This window comes from Petaurus breviceps, unplaced genomic scaffold (genome assembly GCF_028583685.1).
Source record: "Petaurus breviceps papuanus isolate PSGF00001 unplaced genomic scaffold, PetGlider_PUasm1.0 118, whole genome shotgun sequence".
Classification (NCBI taxonomy): Eukaryota; Metazoa; Chordata; class Mammalia; order Diprotodontia; family Petauridae; genus Petaurus; species Petaurus breviceps.
The window spans coordinates 22,868,885-22,881,690 of record NW_027185616.1 but is presented as its reverse complement, the minus strand read 5'-3'; the positions used below and the strand labels follow the sequence as shown (position 1 = coordinate 22,881,690).

At 37.5% G+C, this 12,806-nt stretch overlaps 1 protein-coding gene across 1 annotated transcript in view; it reads left to right on the top strand.

The window, feature by feature from the left end:
• Positions 1–12,806, top strand: part of TRPM3 (transient receptor potential cation channel subfamily M member 3) — a 732,143-nt gene that overhangs the window by 34,228 nt on the left and 685,109 nt on the right.

The following is a 12,806-nucleotide window of genomic DNA, read 5'->3' as shown; positions in this document are numbered from 1 at the left end:
GAAATAACCCACAGTAACAAATCATTGTTTTCTCTCTTAAACCTAATGCTTGATTTAAAATACAAAAAATGAACTCCAAATGCCTTTCTTCTTATAACTAGTTGAAGTCAGAAAATGAATTGGAGATGATTATCCCAGAGAAGAATGGAGGTTTGGATAATGGGGGGGAATATGGCAAAGTTATAAATGTCTGTCTCCAAATATTTAAAGAACTATCCTGTAGAAGAGAAATTGAATGATTTGTTTCATTTTTCCATTGGGGCAGATTGAGAACCAACAGGTGAAAATTATTGGAAAAAAAAGAATATCAGTTAATATAACTAACATCCCAACACATAAAGATGTACAAAAAAAAGTAATGATCTGCCTCTGGAAGCTGGGGTTGAGGATACCAGGTAGTTGTTAGGGAATTATCTTTCCCTTTCTTTGAAGTATTGACCCTTTAGGGGAGAAAATTATCCATCAAATGGATGAAATGTCCAACAGAATATGGTGAGATAAATACTCCTAAAACTATTTTGGAAAAGAAATAGGATAATGATTGAATTTTAGCTCCTGAGTTGTTTTGTTTTCTGTTAGAGATAAAACATAAGTTGAAAGAGAGGAGAGGTGGAAAGTAAATCATGGGATCAAGGTTTCCTTCCAGATCTGAGAATTCCCATTTAAGAAAATCAGATGTGAGGTACTTGAGACATTATTGTCAACTGAATGACATACTTCAATAACATACACTCATCATAGAACCTTTTAAATAAAGAAGTATAGTATCACATCATAAAGGCTATCTTACTTCTCTGGGCCTCTTCCAGTTTTGTACAGTTTTTGGTGTTTGGTTTTTTGTCAGAACAAAAAAAATAGCCTTCATGCCCCCTTCAGCATTTGAATTCTATATCAGTGGTCTCCAAAGCAGGGGCCAGGTTGTAGCATAATTTTAAAAGGGGGGGGGAGTGGGCTTATCCCACAGTATGTGATCTGATCAATCAGTTGGAAGTTGGGAAGAATGGTTCCATCCCACCTTCTCCATGATATCCAATCACAGGGTGTGTCTTCATTCTAACTACACATACCTTCTACTCCAACACTCCCATCCCTCCACTGGGCACATTCCCAGTCTCTCCACTTCTGCCCCTAGAGTCCCACTATAGAATAGTTATAACCTATGTGATCCATGGGTTCTTACTTCAGAGAAGTGATGAGTAAATGTTTCCCTCGAGTCTTGAGTATGTTGAGATATGCATCACAGATCTTATTACATCATTTTCCCAGAAACCCATCCCTCTTCCAAATTTGCTGTGTCTATTGAGGTACCACCATGTTTCTAATTACCCTCTTTGTCATCTTTGAATCCTCTACCTCTCCCCACATAGCTAAAAGTTATCAAGTCATGCCATGTGTATAGTCACAAAATTGCTGGCATCTGTGCTTTTCTCTCTACTCACACAGCCACCATCTTATCTCAGGCCCTCAAACCTTCTGGCCTTGACTATTGCAGATCTCTCAACCTCAAGGGTCTCTAATCTGATCATTCCTGGGTATGACTCTCTTCTGTGACCCAGCTAGCTCCTCTAGGTATTTGTAGGTTCCTCCAATAATTTGAAGTAGTTAAATTGCTTGACTTTTGTCCCCTGGGCAGACACACTCTTTGTATCTTCTTTCAGGACACCTCATTCAGATATTCTTATTTTCTTTTCTATTAAAATTTTGCCTATCAAGACAACTTCTTCCTTTTAATTTCTAGCACATTTCTAGGAAATTCTGATATCCTTACAAAGAGGAAATTCACTAGATTGGAAATTGACCAAAATAATTGTAAATCTATGCTGTTATGATACAGAGCAGAAACATTGCATTTATAGAACTGATGTAAATTATTCCCCTGAGCATTGGACCATTTTTTTGGGAAGTAAGAAAGTGGACTTTTAAAAAATGTTACTTTCCATTATAATCAAAATTCAGCCCTCTAGAGGCATGAGATTTAATCTCTGTGAAAAGCCAATGATGAAAGCAGAGATTATTCAGCCTCAGTAACACTAGCATGGATCTTGGCCATATTATCTCTCAAAAAAATGTCACATACTCATTCCCATTTCTTCACCACACATTATCCCTGACTCTTTATCCCAGAAAATAGCCTTAAACTTTCTTTTGCATAAGAAGTTATTCCAAGAAAAATCTAAAGTCTCCTCTCTACATCTGTGGTAGACATCTGGGTTAGTTGACTAACAGGGATTTTTTTTTAAAGAAATGGAAATTTCCTCTATCATCCAGGAGTTTGGTTGAGGGTAATCATATAGCAATTTTAAATAATGTAATGGTATAATTGATCCAGCTATTAGCTTATGAATCTAACAGTATAACTTCCTTTTAAAAATATTTTTGCTTTATTTATTCAAGATCCATCTTCTCATCATACTGCCGAGACGTTCCCAACCCTCAACTGAGGTCATAAGAAAAAATGCATTACAAATATTTATAGTAAATTAAAACAAATTTCCACATTGGCCATGCCTCCCCAGCCCCTCCCCCTCCCCAAAAAACCCAAACCTTGTTTTGTTCATTCTGCATTCTTAGTCCTTCACCACTCTATCAGGAGATGGGTAACATGTTTCATCATTGGCCCTCTAGAATCCTGGTTCATCATTATGTTGATAACCATTCAGTCTAATAGTATTCAAGTACTTTTATATGCCATAACTTATTCATCCAATCATCAATTTATGGTTCTCTTTCAGATTCCCATTTGTTACTACCTCTAAAAGCATTATGTTTATTTTTATGCATCCTTACTTTGTTTTGCTTAAAACTAATTCCTTATTTCCTCATTTTCCCCTTTTCTGTTTCTCCCATTTTCCTGTTGAATAAAATGGGGTTTTGTACCCAGTTCAGTGTGTGTGTGTTTGTGTTGTGTGTCCTTTCTTCTTTTGACCACCAAAGATGAGAGTGAAGTGCAAGTGTCACCTGCTACCCTCAACCATTTTCTCCTTACATATAGAGCTATTTATTTGTGCATCCTCATTTTGTGAGATAATTTCCGCTAACTTTCCTTCCCTTCATTCTCTCCCCTGATATAGTCCTCTTCTCTTTTCTTATACTTAAGAACATCAAGACATGGCAGAACCATCTTGTCTATTGGGACTACCTCTGTGAACCCTGATTATGATAGGGTTCATAGGAGACACACATATCATATACTCATATTTGAATGTAAGAAGGTTTTTATCCTTGTTTCATTTGTAATCATTGTTAATTCATGTTTATTTTTTTTTATCATTATCTTCTCTCTTTGTTTGAATTTGAAATTTTTTCTGCAGCTCTGGTATTTTCATCAGGAAGGCTTAAAAGTCCTTTTTTCGCTAAAGATTCATGTTTTCCCCCTGCCATATTAGACTTAGTTTTGCTGGGGAAGTTGTTTTTGTTGTAAGGACATATTCTTTGCCTTGTGGAATGTTATATTTCAAGTTCTCCACTGCTTTATAGTAGTTTTCATTTTGAGGTTTCTTTCAAGGGGAAAATTAGTAGATTTTTTTCTATTTACACCTTGCCTTCTGATTCTAACAGGTCTGGGGTGTTTCCTTTTAAGATTTCTTATAATAGCATGACTAGACTGTTTTTTGTTGTAATGGAATTCAGATGGCCCAATGAATATTTTTTCCCCTTGATCCATACTCCAAGTCAGGTGTTCTTATTTCTATGAGATACTTAATATTGTCTTTAATTTTTTTCAGGCTTTTGTCTGTGTTTTATAATTTCTTGCTGCCTCATGAAGTCATTAGTTTCTATAGGGTCTGTTCAAATTTTCAGCAAGTTTGTTGCTTGGACAAGATTTTATAGTTCTTGTGTTAAGCTGTTAATTCCTTTTTCAGTTCTTTATTCCATAACTTCTTTTCTTTTGTAGCTTTTTTAAGTGCTCACATTTTATTTATTAAAAAGGTTTTTGAACTCTTTTCTTTTTAAACTCGTACTTTATCTCTTTTAGGAATTCTAATTCAGTTTGTGACAAGCTGCAGTTTTTTTTGTCCCCCAAGATGCTGCTTATAGATATAGTGGAGTCATTCTTTTCTTTTGTGTCTGTGCCTGAATCATCCCTGCCACTATCAAAGCTCATTATGGTTCTTTTGATGTTAGGCCTGAGGTTCACCACTTTTCTGAAGGGAAAGTCTGGGTCTGTTGCTGCTTTCTTGGAGTGTTGATTGAGCACTGTATTATCATAGGGTCTCAAGGACAGCCTGCAAGCTTTCAGTTCTTTCAAAAGGGATCTGATCTCGGGCAAAGTCTCATTGTTGCCCTCCGTGGTCTGAGTTCTACAAGCTCCTGACCTCAGTTTGTCTGCAATGTGAAAGAGTTATCCCTTCCTAGAGAGGGAATGTGGTTCAGTGGAAATCACACTGGTTTTTAGAGTCAAAGGACTTGAGTACAATTATTGGGTTATTGATAACCTATGCTATCCTGGGAAAGTCCCTTAAACTTTCTGGACCTCAGGTTTTTTCTCCTGTAAAATAAACAGTTTAGACTAGATAGGTGACCTTTAAGGTACTGTCTAGTTTTCAGTCTATGAAGTTATAAGCCACTTAATGAGCAAATTTGTGTGCATATGAAGACGAGAGAGTTCATTGTTGACATAATGTTCAGGAGTTGTCTATAATATTTGTATTAAATAGATAATTTCAGAAATCTAAACAAGAAAAAGGTTTCAACATGGCTTTCTAGTCTTCATGGGGAGGGGTGAGCTTCAATAGCACTGTACCTATGAGATCAATTGTAGGCAATTTTGTAGATATGGATTTGTGGGGATAAGACCATGGATGCCTGCACAAAAAGTAATCACTTTGCGAGGAGTCTACCAAAAAAAAGGTTTCACTAGTAATGTGAGAAATCCATACAGTAAAAATCTTTCTTCTACTTTTATGATTTATCTTAGTGATAACTCTATCCCCTTCCCTAGCACTGTTTTACTTCCCATATGTTTCTGGATTTTTTAAATAAATATAATGTTTGCCATTTCTCCCAGAAAACAATTCTTTGCATTTAATAGTGTAGTTGAATAATCTTGATCAAGAACTGTCTAATGTCTGTCACTTTTCTCACAGAGCACTTGGCAGCTAGGTAGAATAATGAATATAATGCTTGCATTGGAGTCAGGAAGGTCTGAGTTTGAATCCTGTCTCAAATATTTACTGCATGTGTGACCCTGGGAAAGTTGGTTAGCCTTATTTTCTACATCTTTAAAATGGGCAAAATAATAGCTTCTACCTCTCCAGGTTATGTAAGATACCTGTAAACCTTAAAGAGGTTTATTAAATGGTATTTTTGTTTATTTACATATTTATCCTCCATTTATTTTTATTATGAATGATATATTTATATTATATTATTATTATTTATGTTTATTATCATCATTAGTACATGGGATAATCAGAGAATAGATTCTCTACAGAAAGGGGGAAAGGAGTTAAAGGAAATTTTTAATATTAACCAACAATAGCGAATGTACAAGGTATGTTAAGGTTTGCAAACTGCTTTAACTGTATAATCTCATTTGATTCAACCATCTGGGAAGTGGATGCAATCAATATCTCCAATTTACTGATGAGGAAACTGAGGCTGCCAAAGGTTAAACTCTATGACTTACCAATGGTCACACAGCTAATAAGTGTCTAAGACCAGTTTCAAACTCCCATCTTCCTGCCTCCTTGTCCAGCACTCTTCTTTTGGAGATAAGAACATTCACATGAGTATGTGTGGAAATGAGGGAAGTATCTTATCTTACAAGGTTAATACAGGTAGGCAGTTTCAGCAATCAACCAGAATGTTCCAGGCCCTGTACTAGCTACTGAGGATACGAGTACAAGTAAGCCATCCTTACTCTCAAAAAGCATACGTTTTATCCTCAACAAATCCATCATCGCAGTGAATTGGAAAATCTCACTTTTGAACACTGCCACATCTATGATTGAGGAACTTGGTTTCCTCAGATGTGTGCTCCACTATTTCTCCTTGTGATAAAGACTGAGAAATTGGGAATAAAATAGGATAAAACTTGAAATAAAATTTACTTGTTTTCATGTTAACATTGTATTTCTTTAAAAAAAAGTTACATTTGATCCTCAAAGGATCTTCCTTCTGTTGTTGTTGTTTTTTTTTTTTTTTTCCCCCTGATCTGTTCCTTTAAAGTTCACATACAAGGGGGTGGCTAGGTGGTGCAGTGAGTAGAGTGCCGGCCTCCGAGTCAGAAGGACCTGAGTTTGGATCTGGCCTCAGACATTTAACAAACACACACACACACACACACACACACACACGAACACATGCACACACAAACTAGCCGTGTGACCTTGGGAAAGTTACGTTGCCCTCCAAAAAGCAAAAAAAAAAAAAAAAAGTTCACATGCAGAATTGTATTTTATCTTTATTTGAATAAAAAAAAGAGTAACTTAACGAGTTAAGTTAATGTTCTTCAAATTTCCAAATAGTAAAAGTTGAATAAGATTAGAAAGTGTAGATTGTGGTGTGTTACATTTCATTTGTGTTTTTTATGCTGAAAAAGAAAAGTCCAGAAATTGGATTACTTTAGATGAACGGAGATTCATATTTATACAGGAGAAGCCATGTACTATATTACTTCGTATTTATTTTCTGTATACATATTTTACTCCTACAGTAGAATGTAGGCTGCTAGAAGACAGGGACTTTTTAAATTTTTGACATTGTAACCCCAGTGACCAGCACAGAAAATGTGCTAATAAGTGCCTGTTGAGATGAATTATTTATTTCCAGTTCTGCACTTTTAACCTCACCTTCCTCTGAAACATAAGAATGATAATTAGATGTTCTGTCTCACAGGGTTATGAGAACACTTTGTAACTGAGAAATGTTGTTATATTCAGGATTCCTAATTTACCTGATGTGTTTCATTTTCATTTCTTCCAACCTTAATGATTCAACAATTAAGTTTTTTTTTAAATAGCTGAACTTTTATTGCATAGAAAGCACTATGCTTCATCCTAAAAATATGATAAAGTTCTTAATTTTAATTTATCAGTGTGGTGACTTTATTGTGAAGATTATGACCCCTATATTTGATGAGATTTTGGAGTTATTATGGCTAAAAAATTCATTTTTACATAATTTTGATTTCTGTCAGATATTTGATGTTTATCACATACAGTTGGTAATGGAGTTTTTAAGGTTTGTTCTATTGAACCAAAGATTTTTTCCTCCCTTGTTCATAAATTAAATTCTGTGGATCTTATATCGCTTATCCTTTTCAATCAATTGTGTGATAGTAAATGTGGAGTGTACCGCAGAATGTCATTTGAGAAAATCTCCCTATTTCTTACTAATTCTCACATCAAAGATTCTATCCACATTTAGCTGTGAAATGTTCAGTAACATCATATCTAGATATAAAAATGTGTATTCAGGTAACTAGTTGATGTGTTCTCAGGTAATTTTTTTTCTGCTTCTGGGTTGATCTCATCTAAGATTTTTTTAAACCTTAAATATCTTCTCCATACTCAAGTTTACTTTAGAAATTAACTACTGCCATCTCTATTAGCACAACTAGAATTATGATGAAAAAGTCAAAGTGTTGGTACTTCTGCTTTCATTAATGGTGGAGTTTCTTATAACAACTCTTTTCAGACCTTTTTCCCTTTTTTGACTCTTCTCTTTCCATCATCTGTAAATGTCCCTGGAATGACTACTTTGTTTGATCTCTTTAGACACCCAAGCTTTCTTTAAACTGTTTTTTTTTTAACCTTCCTCTTCTCTCTGTTTTATGAAGTGACTATGCTCATAATTTTCCAATAATCTGTTTCATAAAATTTTATAAATGGCTTTACATAGTAAACTTGTCTTCCTCTTAGCTGACTTATCTCTTTGTCCTTTGGGCAAATAAGTCAATTGTTTTCTGTCTGAGAAATATTTTGGTTACATGTGAACTGTAAGGACATTCTATTTACATAGCTAAACTAATACATGAAATTATGGTAATTGGTGTCTCATTTCTTGCATTCGTATTTCATTTTCATTATAAATAACTTGTTTCAATGAGTCAGGCTAGAGTTGTTTAAATTGTATACTATGTCTTTTTTCTCATTTTATTCTTCTACCTTTTACTAATTTTTATTATTGTCATAACAAGTCAGTGGTTGAACTTACATAGACAGTCGAGGCAAGAATAACTCCCTCATTAGTCATGTCTTGACCATTAAAATATAATAAATTTTATTTTCTTTTTTTGCAATGCTATTTGTCATGTCTAACATTTTCTGATTCATTTCTCCAAGAAAGCATTCATAATGCATAGGCATGACATGTCTTTGTAGTCTGCAAGTCCTTCACTCCTCTCATTCCTCACTTGAGAAAGTTTCCAGGATATTTTTCCTATATCCTCACCTATAAACATCTTTGAATTAGAGTGACTAGAGTTCATATTTCAACTTGATTTATCAAGTTCTTCATATAATTTTTATTTCCTTCCCTCTCCTTTCCCCCTCTACACCTCTCACTTTCTCCCTCTCTTCCTTCTCCCCCTCTCTCTCCTTATCCTTTCTCCCTTTCTCAGCTCTTTCCCTTTTTCTCTGTCTCCAGTTCTCCCTCTCCCTCCCATCTTTCTCCCTCTTTGCCTCTATTCCTTCCCTTATCCCCCTCTCCTCTCCTTTTCTGTCTTTCCCTCCCCTTGTCTTCCTTGTCCTCTCCTCTTTCCCTTTCTCCCTCTCTCCTTTTCTCCCTTTCTCTTTTCTGTATCTTCTTTCTCCTCTTTCCCCCTCTCATTTTTTCCCATTCTTCCTACTCCTCTCTTCCTCTGTCCCCTCCCCCTCCTTTTTCCCTCCCTCTCTTTTTTCTCCTTTCCTCTCTCCCTCTTCCCCTTTCCCCTCCTTTTTCTCCCTCCCTTCCTTTTTCTCCTCTCCCCTCCTTTTCTCTCCCTTTTCTCCTCTTCTCCCTTCACCTCCCTTCTCCCTCTCATTTCTCCTTCCCTTCCCCACATCCATATGACTAATCTGTTTTGCACCTCTTAGCAGAGTGGTAATTGATTGTCAGTATACAAGGGGAGAAGCTTTTCAGACACAGCCAATGTTTATTTTCTTTTATTTGACTATGGTTATTTATTTATTTAAAAGAAAAAGCTTTTATTTTGTGCGTGCTTATTGGTGGGGGAGTAGGTCATGATATGGATACCAAAAAAGGAAGAAAAAACACAGCAGAAATATTTTTAAATGTCTTGAAGACAACTGAGGAAAACTCAGAAATGCAAAAAGGAGAGTGTCTGTATTGCCATGTTAAATCAGGTTTGTGTGTTCATGATCTCAATGCAGTCCTCTTTCACTGCTTTTTCATACAAAATGTTGACTTTTATTTCAGTCAAGTCTATAATAAAGCAATTTTTAAATCCTCTTAGTTGCAAAGAAGATTCCATTGGCAAATAGGAGTTGCCTCTCTTAAAACCTATTCTTTGAATTTTTATGAGACCACCATAGTTAGACAAAATTGGAAGGGAAATTTATTTTATTTGTTTCTATCCCATCTTTGAGGATTGGGTTAGAAAAATTGCCATTTTCCTTCACTAGTATCTGTTAACTGTCAAAATGCTTTAGAACTATGCTTTCTTGCAAAATATTTCTCAGCAATGCAATATGAGATAATCAGATATTCCACAATATTATATTTTTTGTTTCCTTTGGAAATGTGATAAAAACCAACTCCACCAACTCTTTTTTCCCTCCTTAAGAAGAACTTATGGGGGGGGCAGGGCCAAGATGGCAGAGTAGAAGCAGGACCTCCCCATGGCTCCTGCTTCCACCTTCCCCAATCCATGTAAAAAGGGGACTCTAAACAAACTTTGGAGCTGCAGAACCCACAAAATGTCACAGAGAAGCTAACCTCCTGCTGAGGACAGGCGGGCAGGAATTGGCCAGTGCAGCGCGCTGGGAGCTGAGCCCAGCCCCAAGCAGAGACTTTAGCTCCAGGGTAGGCCTGACCAGCCTCAGCCTGGAGGGACCCCAGATCAACAGCAGCTGTGGCCATTTCCAGAATTATCAACACATAGATGCGAAGGACAAAGTGAGAGGTCAGTATAGTCTGGACTTTGGGACTAGTCAGTGGGAATGCATGGCTTTTGCCCCCGGGGCGAGAAGCAGCTGAGACACTGGCACAGCCAGCCAGTGCCACGTGTTGGCTTCAGCTCCTGGCCTGCAGAGTGTAGGGGGACCAAGCACAAGTCTGAGGGGTAATCGCTCTTGCTTTAACCTGCTTGGATCTGGATTGCAGTCTAGGGTGGTGTGATAGTAATGGAATATAAAGATTCCCCTGTATTGGCTTGGTTTTCAAATTGATTGTGTTAAAACCCAGAGCTTGTTAATCCCACCTGTGGGATGGACTTGTTGATGTGAAAAGAAAGTCCTGAACTGGGAGGAGCTGGTGACATAGATTTGGAGAGACAAGAGAGAGGCAGAAGAACTTTTTGGAAGCAGCACCCTCGTGGAGGGAGAGAGAGACTGAGAGAATGGCTGGGGGCCACTTTGAATTGCCCTGGACTTTTGAGACCTGCCCCCAGAGCTGCCAAGGACTGAGGAGACATGGCTGTTTTGCTGGTACTTTGTCTGTCTGTTTTGATGTTGTTTTGCCAGATTTGTCCACTGGCGAAAGACAGTCATTTTGTTGAAGAAGTCCTGGAACCTGGCTGTTGGCTAAGAGCTCCTGAGACTGTCCTGCAGACAGAGAGTGAATACTGTCCACTGGTGAAGGACAGTGCTGTTGTTGCAGGGGTCTGGGAACCTTTCTGTTGGTTCAGAGCTACTGAGACTGTCCTGCAGACAGAGAGTGAATACTGTCCACTGGTGAAGGGCAGTGCTGTTGTTGCAGGGGTCTGGGAATCTTGCTGTTGGTTCAGAAGCCCTGAAGAAGGATTTTCTTGTTGTATGTTTACAGAAATCCTGGGAGAGGGTTTTGCTAATGTTTTCAGGGGTTCTAGGACTGTTCTGCAGACAGAGGATGAATTAATGAAGAGACTGGCAATGTATCTTGTGGCCTTGCTAAGCCTTGTCTCCCCAGGAACTAAGATTGCTGAGAACTTGCCTCCTGTCAAGATGAAGAAAAGACCTCCATTTGGGTATTAAGTGCTGTTCTTAAACTTGATGTAACTCTGGGGTAGATTCAATTGTGATCCAGGGGTGGGGAACTTTTGACCTTTTTGTGTTCTATGGTTGAACAAATGAATGTACTTTACTTATGTTTGGAAACTAATCTCCATTTGAGAAGAGGGGTTTTGTGGTGGACTAAATGAAGGTACAGCCTAGGGATGGAGTAGTATTTAGAACAGGGACTTTGTAATTGATTGAATGAATGGAAGGTCCTGGGGTGGGGTAGTACTTGGAGATTATTTAATCACACTTAGTAAATGCTGTATTTTGAATGATGTCATATTTTGATCTTCCCTGTTCTTGATTTGTCACTGAATAAAATGGAGAGCACCTATGCTGGTATTTTGAACCTTGGGAAGTTGCCTTTCCTTGCCATTACATTACAGGTGGAAGTCCTGGAGTGCATGTCCAGCTTGCCAGAGTGTGTGGAGGCTTCAGAAAGGGCACCCATTTAATACCTCTGGCAACTGAGAAAACCCCAGCGTTTGGGATGAAAGCTCCCCTGACTGGTGGCAGAGTCCTACTGTGGCAAAAAAACCCAGGGGTCAAGTGACTGAGGGGTGATATGACCAGGCAAAGGAAATAAAGCAGACAGAAGATTCCAAAATTAGACTACTATTTTGGGGATAAAAAGGAGCAAAGCATGGAACAGGAGGAAGACAGTGAAGTCAGAACTCCTGCACCAAAAGCTTCAAAGGAAAATATGACCTGGTCACAGGCTATAGAGGACCTTAAGAAGCAGATAAGAGAAGTGGAGGAAAAATTGGGAAGAGAAATGAGAAAGATGCAAGAAAATTATGAAATGAGAGTCAACAGCCTGACTGAGAAAAATAACACTTTAAAAAAAACAGACTGACTCAAATGGCAAAAGAGGCTCAAAAAGGCAATGAAGAGAAGAATGCCTTAAAAAGCCAAATTTGCCAGATGGAAAAAGAATCTCAAAATTCAATGAGGAGAATCATGGCTTCAGAATTAGACTGCAGCAAATGGAAGCTAATGACTTTATGAGAAATCAAGATGCTGTTAAACAGATCCAAACAAATGAAAGAATAGAAGGCAATGTGAAATATCTCATGGGAAAAACCACTGACCTGGAAAATAGATACAGAGAGAGAATTTAAAAATTACTGGACTACCTGAAAGCCATGATCGAAGTAAGAACCTAGAAATCATCCTCCAGGAAGTTCTCAAAGAAAACTGCCCTGATGTTTTAGTACCAGAGGGCAAAATGGAGGTTGAAGAATCCACCAATCACCTCCTGAAAAAGATCCCACAAAGAAAACTCCTAGGAATATTATAGCCAGGTTCTGGAATTCCCAGATTAAGGAGAGAATATTACAGGTAGTCAGGAAGAAACAATTTGAATATTGTGGAAACACAATCAGGATAACATAGGATCTGGCAGCTCCTACACTGAGGAATTGAAGGGCTTGGAATATGATATTCTGGAGGTGAAAGGAGCTGGGATTAAAACCAAGAGTCACCTACCCAGCAAAACTGAGTATTATGTTTTTGGGAAAAATATAGTTATTCAGTGGAATAGAGGACTTTCAAGCATTCATGCTGAAAAAAAAAAACAGAGTTGAACAGAAAATTTGACATTCAGATACAAGAAGCAAGAGAAGCATGAGAAGGTAAACAGGGAAAAGAAATCATAAGGAACTT